The 16,283-nt window shown below is 35.0% G+C and overlaps 1 protein-coding gene across 1 annotated transcript in view; it reads left to right on the top strand.

The window, feature by feature from the left end:
* Positions 1-16,283, top strand: part of CDH18 (cadherin 18) — a 673,500-nt gene that overhangs the window by 141,151 nt on the left and 516,066 nt on the right. Inside the window, exon 2 of the mRNA XM_072605468.1 lies at positions 3,938-4,121. The gene's annotated coding sequence lies outside the window, so the exon portion shown is untranslated. The remainder of the gene's footprint in view (positions 1-3,937; positions 4,122-16,283) is intronic.

Below are 16,283 nucleotides of genomic sequence, written 5' to 3'. Positions count from 1 at the left end.
TTTCTGGTCTAAAGCAACATTTCCCTCTTCTTCATTTAAAGCATATTAGAACAGAGGAGAGATGTTCTGGTTAGGTGAAATTAATAGAGACAAGAAGATCTAATTTCAAGTCCTGGCTGTCATATATTGACTATGTGAACCTGGGAAAGTCACTTATTCACTCTTCCTTTCTCTCATCACCCTGTCATTAGTAGAAGCTTCTCACTGAGAGTTCTCCAGACTGAATAAATAACAATCCAGTTTAAAAAAAAAATAACTTAGAGCAGAATGGAATTCCAGAGGCCTTAGTTTGCTACTAAAACTGATAAGGTATGAGATTCTCAAAAGAATGTCTTTTTTCCTTATATTTCTTCTCTTGGAGACTCAGAGTTTGACTGAACTGATTTCTAAGGTCCTTTCTAGGGAGATATCCTATGACTCTTTTCTCATTAGTGATTCATTATATGTTTTCTCATTGCATTCTTCCTTTGCTAATTCTATACTATATTTATCATTATTATCATTACAATAAACTTTTTTTTAGTATGTCTCATTTCTGCAGAGCTGGAAACACAGATTTAGGGTAGAAATTGAGTCTAATACTTTTTAGCCTATTCTTAGCCCTCAAGTGGTGAATTGAAAATAAGCGAGATTCAATTTAAAAAAAATGGTTGACTGGCTGAAGTAAATTCTTTGAACTATATCTAGCTAAGAATTTATGAATGATACTTGGATTTCAAAGTGTGGACATACATCTTTGTTTATACATGAACAGCTGGGTGAGTTGGCTAAATTAATTCTGCATAGCAACCTAAGCCAATTCCCATGATTCATGGCCACTAGACAAAACTTCTAGGAACAAGAGACCATAAGCTGATCATGACTTAAGAAAGAATGTGTTTGATTGCCCTCTGGGGTAATGTAGTGCTATATAGGGCTGATTCAGTCTTTTTTCCTTTGTGGCGTTCCTTTAATAAAATGATTCCTCCAGCTTCTTTTTTTAATATGAAATTCAGTTCATTAGAATTTGTGGCATAATGTGATGTTTGTGTTCAGTAAAAATAAATAATTCCAATGTGCAACTATTTCTTTTTCTCTATATTCCTGGTAATTTCCTCTGATAGCTAGGATAATTGAACAATTATTTGGTCCAATTCATTCTGTGAGAAGCATCCAAATTCTTTGATTTCTGAAGAGTAATTAACTGATGTACTAGCACCAGAAACAATTTATTAAGTAGATTATGTGAGCCTCTTCATTTCAAAGTATTTATTTTTGCTACCACAAGGTTATCACAGTTTGTTTGCTCCTATAGTCAAATTAAACTTTTATGATTGGTAACAGAGAACCATGACTACAGTATCAAGTTCTATGGCTCTGACAGGAAGGAGTAGAATGAATATGAATGCATGAATGATAGCTGCTCTGTATGGACTGCTAACTCCACTGTAGTCCCTTGAGGGAATATTCTATATACTAATATATATGGCAAGTTGATTTCTTAATATACTATCACATATCTGAATATATGCATATGTGTGGAGGAAGGGGGGGGGAGGAGGCAAGGAAGAGAGGGAGAGTTGGAGAGAGAGAGAGAGATTTTTTTTTTTTTCCCAAAGTTAACCAGACAATGACTAGAAAGAACAACATGAGCAGAAGGATTCTCTTCTGCCTTCTGTTCTGATGGCAGTAAATTGATAATTTCCCAGGAATGAAAGGCTAGCCTGTGTCGTATTTATGTACCTGCATCATATGTAACCCCTGGTAGAATATGAACTCCACAATGAAAAGTAATATATGTGTATGTATAATATTATATATGATATATGATATAATATATAACATTATATATTATATATGTAAGTATTCCTACCCTAGTACCTTGTACATGATTCATAATACATAGTTGTTGAATTGAGCTGAGTTGAAATGAGTTGACGTGAATGTTTGAAAAGTCCTTCAAAATTTGATTCACATCCTTTTTTCTATGCATTCTCTTGGTCCATAATAGTTTGACCAAAATGACCTTCAAAATGTTTCTCATACATGACATTCCCTTTCCCTAGAATGATCTCCCTCTTCACCTTTGCCTCTGTGGATTCCTAATTCCCTTCAGAGCTCAATGAAAACACTACCTCTAATAAGGCTATTTCTGATCTCCACAAATCCTGCTATTACCTCATTACCACCCTCCATCACTTTGTATGGTATGCCTAAATATTCTTAGTACAGTTTTAAGGTTAATTTTTTTTAGAAGTAAAATGCAATAAACTTACAAAAGAATACTTTTTGAAAGTTAATTATTTAAATTTTAAATATTCATGTTTCTTATTAAAATTGGGCATAGGCATCCTCATGTAATATATATCACTCTACTCAGTTTTCAAACTTTGTAAAAACTTTCTTCAGTTGCTGTTAAGTGAATGAGAGCACTACATTTTTAATCCTAACATTAAGATGATGTAATGGGAGAGATTTGTATCTATGCATACTAGTTTTTACATGACCCCACAAGAAATAGTCTAAAGGAGTTAGATCAGGTGACCTAGGCGACCAAGTAAGAGAACCTCTCCAGATCCACCATTTGGAGAAAATGTCTTTCAGCAATTGTAATGTCATGCATAAAGCTGCATCTTGCTCAAATTTGCACACACACACACACACACACACACACACACACACACACACACTCTGTCCAACCATCACAAAAAAATAAATAAGTACAAAAAAAATAAATATTTTAACCTCCCAAATGATATTTTTGTAAGTTTGCAGCATTTAAATTTCTGAAGTTATTAAAACTTTAAATCACACTAAGACTTTTGGGACAAAAAAATATCTATCATTTATGTGTTTATATGTACTTACCTGGGTAGAGGATGTCTCTCTTTATAGAAAGCCCCTCCACCAGGGTAGAAATTATTTTCATTTTTATTTTTAAACTTTTTAAATTTTTAATATTAAATATAATAATTTCATTTTTATTAGTATCCTCAGAAACTAGTATAGTATGAGGCTTATATTGTCAGTCAGCTAAAAAGTCAGTCACTGTGCTAAACATAGGTGACACAGTTGCAAGCAAAAAGAAATTCTGCACCCTCAAGAAGCTTATATGACTACGTTTGGAGAATTAGAGATCACTAGGAGCAGAAACTTGCAGGAATACAGTCAGGAGGTTGATAAATTCATGCTGATTGACTGAATGTGAATAATAGAAAGTGTTCCAACACTCAGCATATTGCTATACTGTTACAGATGAAGGATAAAATTTTTGCTTTCTGCTACTTCTCCAAAAGGAGATATTTAGAAATCATTTCTATTATCTTCCAGTATGCATTTCTGTAAAAGGAAGAAAGGAAGGAAAGAAGGAAGGAAGGAAGGGAAAGGGAGGGATGGAAAAGAAAGAAAGAAAGAGAGAGAGAAAGAAAGGAAGGAAGGAAGGAAGGAAGGAAGGAAGGAAGGAAGGAAGGAAGGAAGGAAGGAAGGGAAAGGGAGGGATGGAAAAGAAAGAAAGAAAAAGAGAGAGAAAGAAAGCAAGGAAGGAAGGAAGGAAGGAAGGAAGGAAGGAAGGAAGGAAGGAAGGAAGGAAGGAAGGAAGGAAGAATAGAAAAGAAAAATGAGACTACATAGTGAACTGCCTTTTGAGTCCTTGGGGTCAAGTTCTTCTTTTGACATACTAATTTTGTCACCAGAGACACATCACTTTAGCTCCCAATGACTCAGGAGACTCACTAAGACAAAGTAACAGAACTACTGATTTTTATACCTATGAAATCACAGATCTGGACCTTTGCTCTAACCTCACCTAAACAAACAAACAAATAACAACAAATACAAAATACAGTTTTTACTGTGTCAAAAAATTGGGAGTACATGCTAACAATTAATTGTCATTTACTCTTTCCTCACCTAGAAACAATTTCAGTAAATGTGTCTATACAAATAACTGTCATTTCAGAGCTGCTGGATTGAAGAATATGGAGCCACTGGGCAGAAACATGACCACTGACTTCTAGTTACATGAGCCTAGCAAATTCATGATTAGGACCCAGAATCAACAGGTAGTGAACCTCGGAGAACTGAGCTTCAGTTGCCAGAACTTGTTGATGAATTGACATATTGCATATTCACCAAAATCCCAGGTACCAAACTTTTTACTGTAAACATTAACCTGAATTCTTAAAACAATGGAAATAGATTAGATTATCTTGTTATTCTGTGGTCTTGCTTAACAAAAATTCATGCACATTAAACTAATCTACCCTTATAAAAATATATGCAGAGAAATAAATAGCATAATTTAAGTTTTATTATCTTTACATTACTTCTATTAACAGCATGATGAATATTTTATCATACTGAGTATAAATTTTTCCCCGATGACCAATTTAATTTTTGGTTTAAAATTACATATTTCCAAGACTAAAGGCTGGGATATTTGAATGATTATTTTCTTCTCAGTGGTCATTTATATATCAATATAAAAGCATGAGGGTTTTTGTTTTGTTTTTTTCCAAAGAAATCACTTTGAAACCATCATTAATGAAAGGAGATGGAGGGTAATGAATTTCTCTGTGAGTCTGTGTTTAATCTCATATACTAATAATCTAAGTTGACAGTATTGGGTCTGAAAACTGTTAAGCTTACTTTGAAAACTCTATATTGTATCTAAATGCAAGCTCCATTCAACATTTATACCTATGAGATCTATGTAGTTTTCTTTCATCACACATGGTAAAAATGTGATCATTTATTTTTGTTATTTTTTCATAATGATAATAAATGATCTTTTTATGACAAGATTTTCTATTATCTCACAAAGAAAAGTAGAATGCAAATAAAGGGATGGTTTTTCACTGTTGCTAAAATACAATCCTTGGGGATCAGAGGAAACCAATTGTATATTTGTCAAACATTTCCCATTTGCTCCCCCAATTTCATACATTCATAGATACAAAAGATTATATCTCAGGTAAAATAAATAATATGTTGACTTTCTCAAGGAGTTGGGGAGAGAATAGCATACTTCACTGATTATACTGTAAACAACATGGTTTATTGTTTTAAAGTTAAAACAATTCTTAAAGCCAAAATGGCCATTTTGTTTAAGTTATGTATATATTGGCTGAGGAAAATACTACAAGAATTAAACAATATTATCTTCTAAATATAATGTTCAGTATTTATTTGAAAGTAATGATGTATGTTAGCTTAATAAATATGATTAATAATTGTAAAAACTGAGGCAGAACATTTACATTTTTATTGTTTGTTAAACTTCAGAAAGCATTAACAACTTATACTTGTAGAATGCATAATATTGCTAAAATTAAATTGCATGATTATAACAAAAAAGTCCAGGAGTTTCAGTGAGGAGTAAGAATCATGAGGAATAGATCTGTGCCCTATAGAAGGAAAGGTCATGGCAGAAGAAATGAATAAATGAATGAAAAGCATTTATTAGGGGTAGCTAGGTGGCGCAGGGAGTAGAGCACTGGACTTGGAGTCAGTAGGGCCTGAGTTCAAATGTGGCTTCAGACACTTGACATACTTACTAGCTGTGTGACCTTAGGCAAATCACTTAACCCCAATTGCCTTGACTTCCCCCCTCCACAAAAAAGGCATTTATTATGCACTTACTATGTGTGAAGCACTTTGCTACTCTCTGGATATATAGACATAAAGAGCAAGGCAGTTCCTGCTCTCAAGGAACTCATAATTTAATAAGAAGAAACAATGCGCAGAGGACTTTAAACTTCAAGTCAGTTGGAAAGGCCCAGTGATCTTTAGGATACAACAGCACAGCAGGTGATAATGCCACTTCCATAATGTCAGATATAAATATAGATATATAGATGTGTAGATGTATAAAATATATGTCATATATACACATATGTGTAATATATGCATGTAGATACACATATCTGCATATATGTATAATGTTTTAACCACACATGTATTAATATAATGTTATATAGGACATATATTTGATGTGTGTATATGTACATGTGTGTATGTGTATAGGAAAATATATGCATATATATGCATATAGATATATATATATATCTATATATTTCTCTGTATGTCTATATCTATCTAGATGTAGATAAAAAGATAGATCTATAGATAGAGATAAAACATTAATGAAGAAGAATTATCACCTGTTGAGCCATCTGCTGCAACCAAGGTATTGTATAATGTGAACTTTCTTTGATGACAACTTTCTTGTCTAGTTTTACAATTCTTCAGTACTTGTGGCTCCTGAGGCCACAAGGATTATAACACTGGCTCAGTTGACAGTTCACATCTCTTCAAGAGTTACTTAGCTGGGCAATAGCTATGGTTGGTTTTGGTAGCAGGGCTGATAATCCCAGTGACATTGCTGTTCCTGGAGTTCTTTGTTTTACCTAACCATCAGCTGTGCTGATGAGGGAACCTTTTGGGTCCCTTCCCTACAAGGGTTGTTTCCCTCATAGTTAGCTATGGGTGCTAGCTTGGATGAAGGACCTGCAATTCACAGGATTTTTAAAAAAAATTTATTCTCTTTGTTTTCTCTTCTTGGATCTGAGGGAGCGAAAATAGCAAAGGATGTGGTTTCTTGCAGACAAATTTAGATTTCAAGTAGTTCCAGAAGGTGAAAGGCAAGATTCTGGGATGAAAGAAAATTTGTGTATGTATCACAAAAAACAAACACAAGTAAACGATAGACAGATGTCAGATTGGAAGATGTGGAAGAGGAGAATATGACCTGAGAAAGGGGAATGGCAGAGGGCGATCTAGATGAGAGACAGCATAGGAAAGGAATTCTTTATATATGTATGTGTGTATGTATATATATATATATATATATATATATACACATATATACATATATATCTGTGTGTGTGTGTATATATATACACACATATATACACACACACACACACACACACACATATATATATATATATATATATATATATATATATATACGTATACATATCTTTTCTTTTTTTTTTTTTTTCCCATGAGCCAGGGAACAAAGTACCCAGAAGAGAATTAGATAATTCAGCCTCAGATGTCTAATTAGAATGTTTATGTGGCAGAACTTTGACAAATCCATATGGCTTCCCTGGAATCCACTAGAAGCACTGGAGGTAGAAGGAAGACTTTGTAGATCTGTTCTCTTTGATGAATCCTACACATACGAATAAAGTGAGAAACAGCTTAAGGTGAAACACGGTCTGGTTAAAAAAAAGAAAAAAAGGATTATGCCAGAATATTCCAAGGCCAAAGCTTGTCCTTGAGAGTAAGTGTTGAAGACAGACTGATTTCACCACTTGAGGTGACATATCCACAGAACACAGCATTGTTACAACAACTTCAGACCTTTCCCTGATCCATCTCAATCTGCCCCAGTGCTATGCCTCCTCATACACAGATTCTTCTATATGCCGTCTTGTATATGACAGTTTGGGTGATATGCAGAAGGGCATTGAAAATGTATTTTATCTTGCTAAATAAACATTGATTTCCATTCTCACACTGCAAGAATAATGAAATCAGAGAATTAAGGTTGCTTAGTTCATAGTTGATAGGTTCTTGGACCTTGTTAATGACTCTCACCTGTCCCCCACTCCACTCTTCTCTCATTCATCTGTCTTATCTGTCTCTCCATTTACACGTATCTATAGACAGTGTTGTTGACAATAGGGTTTACACCCAGATGCCAATGAGTTTGTGCATGCCCATGACCACTGCGGAAAAGATGAAGAGAGCTAGGGGTAAAGAAGTTTAAATTACATTTCCTATTCATTTTTCATAGAATACATTGATAATAAATTGGTCCTAGATAGAATTCCTTCTTTTACTATTTGGGGCTATTATATTATTGATGTTCCAAGTTTTTGGAAAGTATATATAGTTGATTATACAATAATAAAATGGAAACAGACATCCATGGAATAGAAACTAGCTAAACAACTGTGCTGTATTAATTGCTAAAGAATTTGAAGATATGATAAATGCAGAGAAGCATGGCAAAACATGAATTAAAGCAAAATGAAATGAGAAGAATCAGATACACAATATACACGATGACTGTGACAGTATAAATGAAAAGTAGAAAACACACAATGGGCACATTGATATTTGTTAGTGCTGCCTCAGAGTTTTTGTAAGAAATCTTTGCAATTACAATGGCCAAACTGGGCCATGAAGAATATATAATGTAAGAAAATAAATAAATAAATAAATAAAAAGCAACTCCTTTCTTTCCTCATAAAAGTCAAAATTATCAATGGAGAATGTTGCAGATACTGCCAAACTTGGTTGCTATACTGTTTGGGTTTTCATTGTCCTTTTTTCTTAGTCATAAGGGATGATTCACAGGATAGGAGAGGAAGAAAAATATATAGGGTATCCCCAAATCATAATATAGTTTAATCTTTAAAAGCTTAGAAAAGTATTAAGTTTTGTGATACTGTGTGCTTGGAAATAAAGTTTATATAAAAACAAAACAATAATAGTAAAATATGCTTTATATAAAAATATTAAGTACTACATAAATACTCCAAATTTGCTTATCCTACATTTCCTTTAAAATGTCATTTTCTGATACATATTTCAATCATGAATTTGTTTTTATACCAAATATTATTAGTATTATAATAGAAAATATGAAGACAAGCAAAATAAATGAAGATGATTGATATTCATATTCCTGGAATTTTCTGCACCTCTTGGACGTACGGGCATTCTAGTAATAACCTTAGCTGCAATCTGGCAGTCTTGTCTTTCTTAGACAATAAAAATATACAGGTACAGTAATTTCTCTTGAGATCCAACGTTCTAGGCCAAGTGCTCCTCTGGTAATAGGATAAAGTATAGTACACATAAATATATACAAAAAAAGAGAAAAAGAAGAAGGAAACAACCAAGTATTTTGGTTGGCCAGCAACCACTGTGAACTATTTCTCCTTACAAATAATTAAAAGAAATGTAGACCCCAAAAAATCAGTATTTGGTATAAAAACAAATTCATGATTGAAATATGTATCATAAAATGACATTTTAAAGTAAATGTAGGATAAGCAAATTTGGAGTATCCATCGCAAATATTCATACAGACTATCTGTGCCCAACCTGCGGTAGAGCATTCCAAACTCCTATTGGTCTGATCAGCCACAGTCGGGCACACTGAAATTTCACTTTACAATGGTGATATCATTTTGGTCCTCTTCAAAGATGGACAACAACCAGCCAACCAATAGTTATTGTGTATGTGCATTGTATATATTAAAGTCAAGTCTAGACATTAGCTTGAAAATAGCAGAGAATCTGACCTAGTGTTAAATCTTAGAAGAATACTACAGATTTCATTAGTATGTGTTTTCATTAATTCAACTGCATAATGAAAAAAAATTCAATTCTATATTCCAAGTGTGTGGCACATCTCTTAGTTCTGCTAATTGACAAAATTCTATCTCTTTGAATTTTTAAAGGCTATTATTAATGTTGAAATTAAGCACTAAATATTGCCATTTTCCAGTATTCAGTTCATTCCTTAGGTCTCTCTGTCTGTGTGTATATGTATGTATGCATGCTTTTATGTATATGTATGTATGTATGTATATACATATGTGTGTATGTATATATATATATATGTGTGTGTATGTATACAGATAAGAACTCAAGTCATAGATCTTTCACATATTTAGGGATACATATAATCAGAATAAATTGAGTATATTGTATTTTCAAGACTACTTACATTTTCAAAGCACATTCTTCACACAAATTCTGAGGTAGAAACAGGAAATGTCATTGTTCCCATTTCAAATTTGAGGAAAATTAAGTTCAGAGACAGGTGAAATGGATGAGTTCACATAACTAGAACATGTGGGGAACTGGGGTTTGAATTCAAGAGTATCCTGGTAAAAAATTAAATATTTTTTAAAATCTCTCTCTGTCTGTCTCTCTCTCCACAGACAGATAAATAAAAATAGATATTCATCTCAAGTGAATTTATATCTATTTAGATAAACATAGCTGTGTACATATTCATCTATCTCTATAACAATATATAAGCATTTGAATATAAACATAGATTGTTATTTATCCTTTTTTTCAAAGAGGATGGTGACATCAAGGAAATGATGACTTGCAGTTGACTGTGATTTGAATGAGGGAGGGCTGTGCAAAATCACCAATCTCACTTTCTCCTTTAGAGAAGTCATTAGGACTGGAGATGGTTCAGGATGCAATGGGAGACCCTGACCCTTTTAGGTTAAGGCTTTTTCAGGTTCACACTTTGAGTGAGGCAATGCGCATTCAGTGAATAGACCTCTTTAAGAAGTCAGTCAAAGAATGGCCCTTTTAATCAGGAAAAAAAATCAAACTGGGAGGGGAAGACCCTCAGGGTTGCTGGTCAAAAGAGAAACAGTTCCTATGGACATTCCGCTCTGAGACAGGGGGCTAAAATGTAGCCATTAAATGGAGCTTGGGCAGGAACCTATTGTGGTTTAGTCTATGAGCTCCAGAGTGAAATGGGGTTAATGTTTGGTCATTAAGGAAGGAAACGAAGAAAGGAAAGGAAGGAAGGAAAGAAGGAAGGAAGGAAGGAAGGAAGGAAGGAAGGAAGGAAGGAAGGAAGGAAGGAAGGAAGGAAGGAAGGAAGGAAGGAATCTAGCCAGTAAACCCCAAGTTAATATGATCTATTTCTATCTACAGAACACTATATACTTATATGTGTATATGTATTCTAGATAACATATAAAATATTATGTATATTTTATATAATATATACATTTGTGCTTATATATACATTCATATATATTGTTACAGAGCTAAGAAAAAATTATGTAATTATAGAAACATAGATATATATCTGTTTTATATAGTTATAGATTAATAGAGATGAATATCTATTGTTATCTATTATGTTGATACATATAGATTAGATATAGATCCAGAGACAGCAATATATCTATTTTTACCTTAATTTAATTGTATGTCTCTGTGGGAATGGGAAGAAAGAGTGTGAGCATGAGCGGAGCTGTTTCTGAACCTCATTTTCTTCATCTTTGCAGTGGACACATTGATATTTGTTAGTGCTGCCTCAGAGTTTTTGTAAGGAATCTGCTTCATAAATGTAAATAATCTTTAAAATATTCCATAACTTAGAGTTATTCTGATTATATGCATTTATTAATGTGTGGAGAATCTATGATTTCATCAATATGGGTAACTACCAGTGTGGGAATTTTTATCAACAAATATAGATTGCAAATATGTAGTATGACCCCTCCTATTTCAAATAGCAAACCTTAAATCTATAGGAAGTGAATGACTTTCTCGAGGCCAGACAGCTAATTAGTGGCAGGATTAAGAGTATTAAGAATTAAGTAGCTTTTCTCAAATAATTCCAGACTATTTTATACAATGTCTGCACCAATTCATGGTTCTACCAGTCATGAACTACTGTATCAAACTTCCCATAACTCCTCCAACTATGAATTTTCCAACGTTTTACAATCTTAAACAACTTGATCACTATGAATGATAATATCATAGATTAGTAGAATTATTTTATTTGTTGTCCTTTTAGCACTGGTGGTTTTAAACTCTTTTAAAAAAAAACAGTTATTGATAGTTTACATTCTTCCTTTGAAAATTATTCATTATAACTGAGGTATTTCATCGAACTGCACAAAGTAATTATAAAAACCAGTTAGAGGTATAAAAGGTCTAAACCATCAAGAAAAACATAAAAAATAAAATAAAATGACAGGAAGAAGCAGGAATAATATTTCCAGATCTCAAATTATATTTTGAAGCAATAATTATCCAATCTGGTGCTAGTTAAAAGCAAAGTTGAATATGTGAAACTGATTAGATAAATAAGAATTAGAAACAATAGAACTCAATAACTCAAGTTCAATAAAGTGAAGAATATAAATTGCTTAGGGAAAGAATTCCAAATTTTATAAGAATTATTGGTTAAGACATTTGTTAAAAATTGATTTGGCTAGTACCTTATGTCATATGCGTAATATGCTCAAAATGGTTGCACTACATGAATATCAATAATCGCAAACACACACACACACACACACATGCACACACACACACACACACACACACACACACAATTCAAAAGCAGTCGGATCAGTTGCCCTTCACAGATGTGGACAAGGGAAGAAGTCATAGCCACATGCAGGATGGAGAAGATCACCATATTCTTTCAATTGCATGAAACTGAAAAGATTTTTCACAAACAAAACAAATAAATCTAAGGTAAGAAATAAAGGGGAAAAAAATGGGGAAAATGGGGAAAAAAAAAAAGGATTTGCATCAAGTAATTTCAATTAGGTGTCTGATGCCCAGTATATTTAAAATTAGAAACTAACATAGATATATAAAAGTCATTCCCCAATGGACAATTCTCAAAAGATTTGCAAACTACTAACAACCATATGAAAGATTTCTCTCAGTCACTAGTGATATTAGAAATTAATTCAGCAAGATGGTGTAGTAGAAAGACACACATATGCAGGATCTCCCCACACAGCCCATATAATACCTGTAGAAAGGGACTCTCAACAAATTCTGGAGCAGCAGAAGTGGAGAACAACAGAGTGGAGGAGATTTCCCAGGATGACCTGAAAGGCCCACAGGAAACATCCATTGCACTGGACATGAAGCAGAGCCCAGCCCAGCCTTGGCCATGCAGCATGGCATGGCTCTGGGACAAGGACACCTTGGGCCCAGAATCTCCAGTCATGGAATCCCCAATAGCAGCAGCAGCAGGTTCGCAGATCGCTCAACCCACAGATGTCAAAGGTCAGTGACAGGGTTTTTTCAGCTGGCCAGGAAGGGAGAAGGGCCTTCCCATGGCTCTGGCCTCAGGCAGCAGCCACAGAGGCCACATCGGGCAGGTGGCAGCAGTTCCCACAGCAGCCCCTAGAGCAGCCTGCATCCATTGTTGGATCGTAAAATCCCTGGGGGCACTGAGGAGCTGATTATTACCTCAGCCCTGCTTAGAGGCCCTGAGGGAGCTGGTCTTTATCTTACACTGAATGGCGGCCCTGCCCATGTAGCTTATCTGAAAATCAGCCCCCAGTGCTGGCTTGGCAGAACTGGAGGCCAGGTGGCTGTGGAGAGGAAACTGCTAAGATTCTGGGCACAAAAATCTCTCTTCATCCCAGACCAGTGTATACGCTTGATTGTGCCACCTTGGAGGAACTCAGATCTTACAGATTCCCAGAGTATACCCTCCTCTTGACAAAGGACCCAAAAGTAAAGTAACTGGTTGGAAAAATGCCCAAAAAGGGGGAAAAAAAATAAGACTATAGAAGGTTACTTTCTTTGTGAACAGATATCTTCTCCCATCCTTTTGGATGAGGAAGAACAATGCTTACCATCAGGGAAAAACATAAAAGTCAAGGCTTCTATATCCCAAACATCCAAAATAAATATTTAATGGTCTCATGCCATGGAAGAGCTCAAAAAAGGATTTTGAAAATCAAGTAAGAGAGGTGGAGGAAAAACTGGGAAGAGAAATGAGATGCAAGAAAAGCATGAAAAGCAGGTCAACACCTTGCTAAAGGAGACCCAAAAAAATGCTGAAGAAAATAATACCTTTAAAAATAGGCTAACTCAATTTGCAAATGTGGTTCAAAAAGTCAATGAGAAGAAGAATGTTTTAAAAGGCAGAATTAGCCAAATGGAAAAGGAGGTTCAGAAGCTCACTGAAGAAAACAGTTCTTTAAAAATTAGAATGGAACAGATGGAGGCTAATGATTTTATGAGAAACCAAGAAGTAACAAAACAAAACCTAAAGAATGAAAAAATAAAAGATAATGTGAAATATGTCATTGGAAAAACAACTGACCTGGAAAATAGATCCAGGAGCGACAATTTAAAAATTATGGGACTACCTGAAAGCCATGGTCAAAAAAAGAGCCTAGACATCATCTTTCATGAAATTATCAAGGAAAACTGCCCTGATATTCTAGAACCAGGGAGCAAAATAAATATTGAAAGAATCCACTGTATTTTTCAAGAAATTGTATGCAATTTTAACATTTGTTTGAGATTTTTGTTTCCAGAGGCTAATGCTTCATTTTGTTTTGCTCTGTTTTTCCTTTACTTTTTTATTTTTATTTTTTCTTTTATTTTTTAAAATTTTATTTATGTATTTTTAGTTTTCAACATTCATTTCCACAAGACTTTAAGGTCAAAATTTTCTCTCCATCTCTTCCTTCCCCCCTACCCTGAAATACTGTGCATTCTGATTACTCCTTACTCCAATCTGTCCTCCCTTCTATCACACTCCTCCCTTCCCTTATTTCAATCTTCTCTCTTTTCTTATAAGACAAGATAGATTTCTTTGCCCCATTATCTGCATTTCTCATTTTCCAGCTGCATGCAAAAACAATTCTCAATGTTCGTTCCTAAAACTGTAAGTTCCGACTTCTCTCCCTTCCTCTCTCCCCACTCATCCTCACTGCCAAGGCAAGCAATTCAATATAGGCTATATATGTGTAGTTTTGCAAAGGACTTCCATAATAGTCATGTTGTGAAAGGTTGACTATATTTCCCTCCATCCTGTCCTACCCCCCATTTATTCTATTCTCTCTTTTGATCTTATCCATCCCCTAAAGTGTTCACTTCTAATTACTCCCTCCTTTCATTTGCACTCTCTTGTATCATCCCTCCTACACCCGACTTATCCCTTTCTCCCCTGCTTTCCTGTAGTGTAAGATAGATTTTCATATCAGACTGAGTGTGCATGTTATTCTGTCCTTAAGCCAAATGTAATGAGAGTAACCTTCACTTTTTCCTGTTCTTGACTCTTTTATGAGGGATAATTAGATAATTTGCCTCACTGTATTTCTCCTCCCAACATATTCCTCTGTTACTCCTTAATTTTATTTTTTTTAGATATCATGCCTTCTTATTCAATATTCAACTCAACCTGTACCCTCTGTCTATCTGTGTGTGTGTGTGTGTATAATCCCTCCAACTATCCAAATACTGAGGAAAGTTTCAAGAGTTACAAATATTATCTTTCCACGTAGGAATACAAAAAGTTTGACTTTAGTAGGTCCCTTATGAACCTCCTTTTCCATGTAGCTAATTCTGCTTTTTAAAGCATTCTTCTCCTCATTGACTTTTTGGACCTCTTTTTCCAATTAAGTTAGCCTCTTTTTAAAGGTTTTATTTTCTTCAGCATTTTTTTGGGTCTCCTTTAGCAAGCTATTGACTCGTTTTTCATAATTTTCATCTCTCTCATTTCTCTCCCCAATTTTTCCTCCACCTCTCTTATTTGATTTTCAAAATCCTTTTTGAGCCTGTCCATGGCCATTGCATATTTATTTTGGAGGCTTTGGATACAGAAGCCTTGACTTTGATATCTTCCTCTGATGGTATGCATTGTTCTTCCTCATCTGCAAGGATAGAAGAAAACACCTGTTCACCAAAAAATTAACCTTCTATAGTCTTATTTTTTTTTCCCTGTTTTGGGCATTTTCCCACTTAGCTACCTGACTTTTTAGTCCTTTGTCAAGAGGAGGGTATACTCTAGGGACCTGTCAGTTCTTATTTTCTCCAAAATGGCACAGTCTTGGGAGAGAAATTTACTCCTCTTTTGACTTGCACTCTGGTCTGGGAGCAATCACAAGCTTTTCTGCTAGGATCTGTGAGTAGAATTCCCTCTCCAGAGCCTTTACCAGCTCCACCAGACCAGCTTCTCCTCACCCCAGGCACACCACTCAGGGCTGAGACCCAGATCAGCAGCTCAATTCCTCCAGGGTCTTTAGCCCAACAACTTAAAAAATGGAATCTGCTGCACAGTGGCTGCTGCAGCCCTGTGGCCAGACTGTGTTCCCTTCTCACTCAGATGAGAGAGCTTTATCATTGACCTTTGAAGCTGTCTTTGGCATTTTTGGGGTGAGAAATCTTGGAACCACAGCTGCTTGCCAGTGATTCTGCGCCCTGAAGCCTGCTCTGGTCCTGTCTGAGCCAGGCCTCCCAGACAAGGCTGGGCTGCGCTCTGCTCCAAGACTGGTGTGATAGACCTTTCCTGTCAGCCTTCCAGGCTGCCTTAGATTGGAAATCTCTTTCACTGTCATTTTGTGGCTTCCACAACTCTAGAATTTGTTTGGAGTCATTTTTTTACAGGTATTTTATGGGCTGTGGGGGGAGAGCTTCTACAGGTTTATCCTTCTACTCTACCATCTTGGCTCTGCCCCCTACAATTTTTTATGCAAAGTAAATGTTAAAACAATTGAAAAACACCAGGACTTTAAATCCTCTGTACC

Source organism: Notamacropus eugenii, chromosome 4 (assembly GCF_028372415.1).
Source record: "Notamacropus eugenii isolate mMacEug1 chromosome 4, mMacEug1.pri_v2, whole genome shotgun sequence".
NCBI classification, from domain to species: domain Eukaryota; kingdom Metazoa; phylum Chordata; class Mammalia; order Diprotodontia; family Macropodidae; genus Notamacropus; species Notamacropus eugenii.
This window is presented reverse-complemented; position numbering and strand designations above follow the sequence as displayed.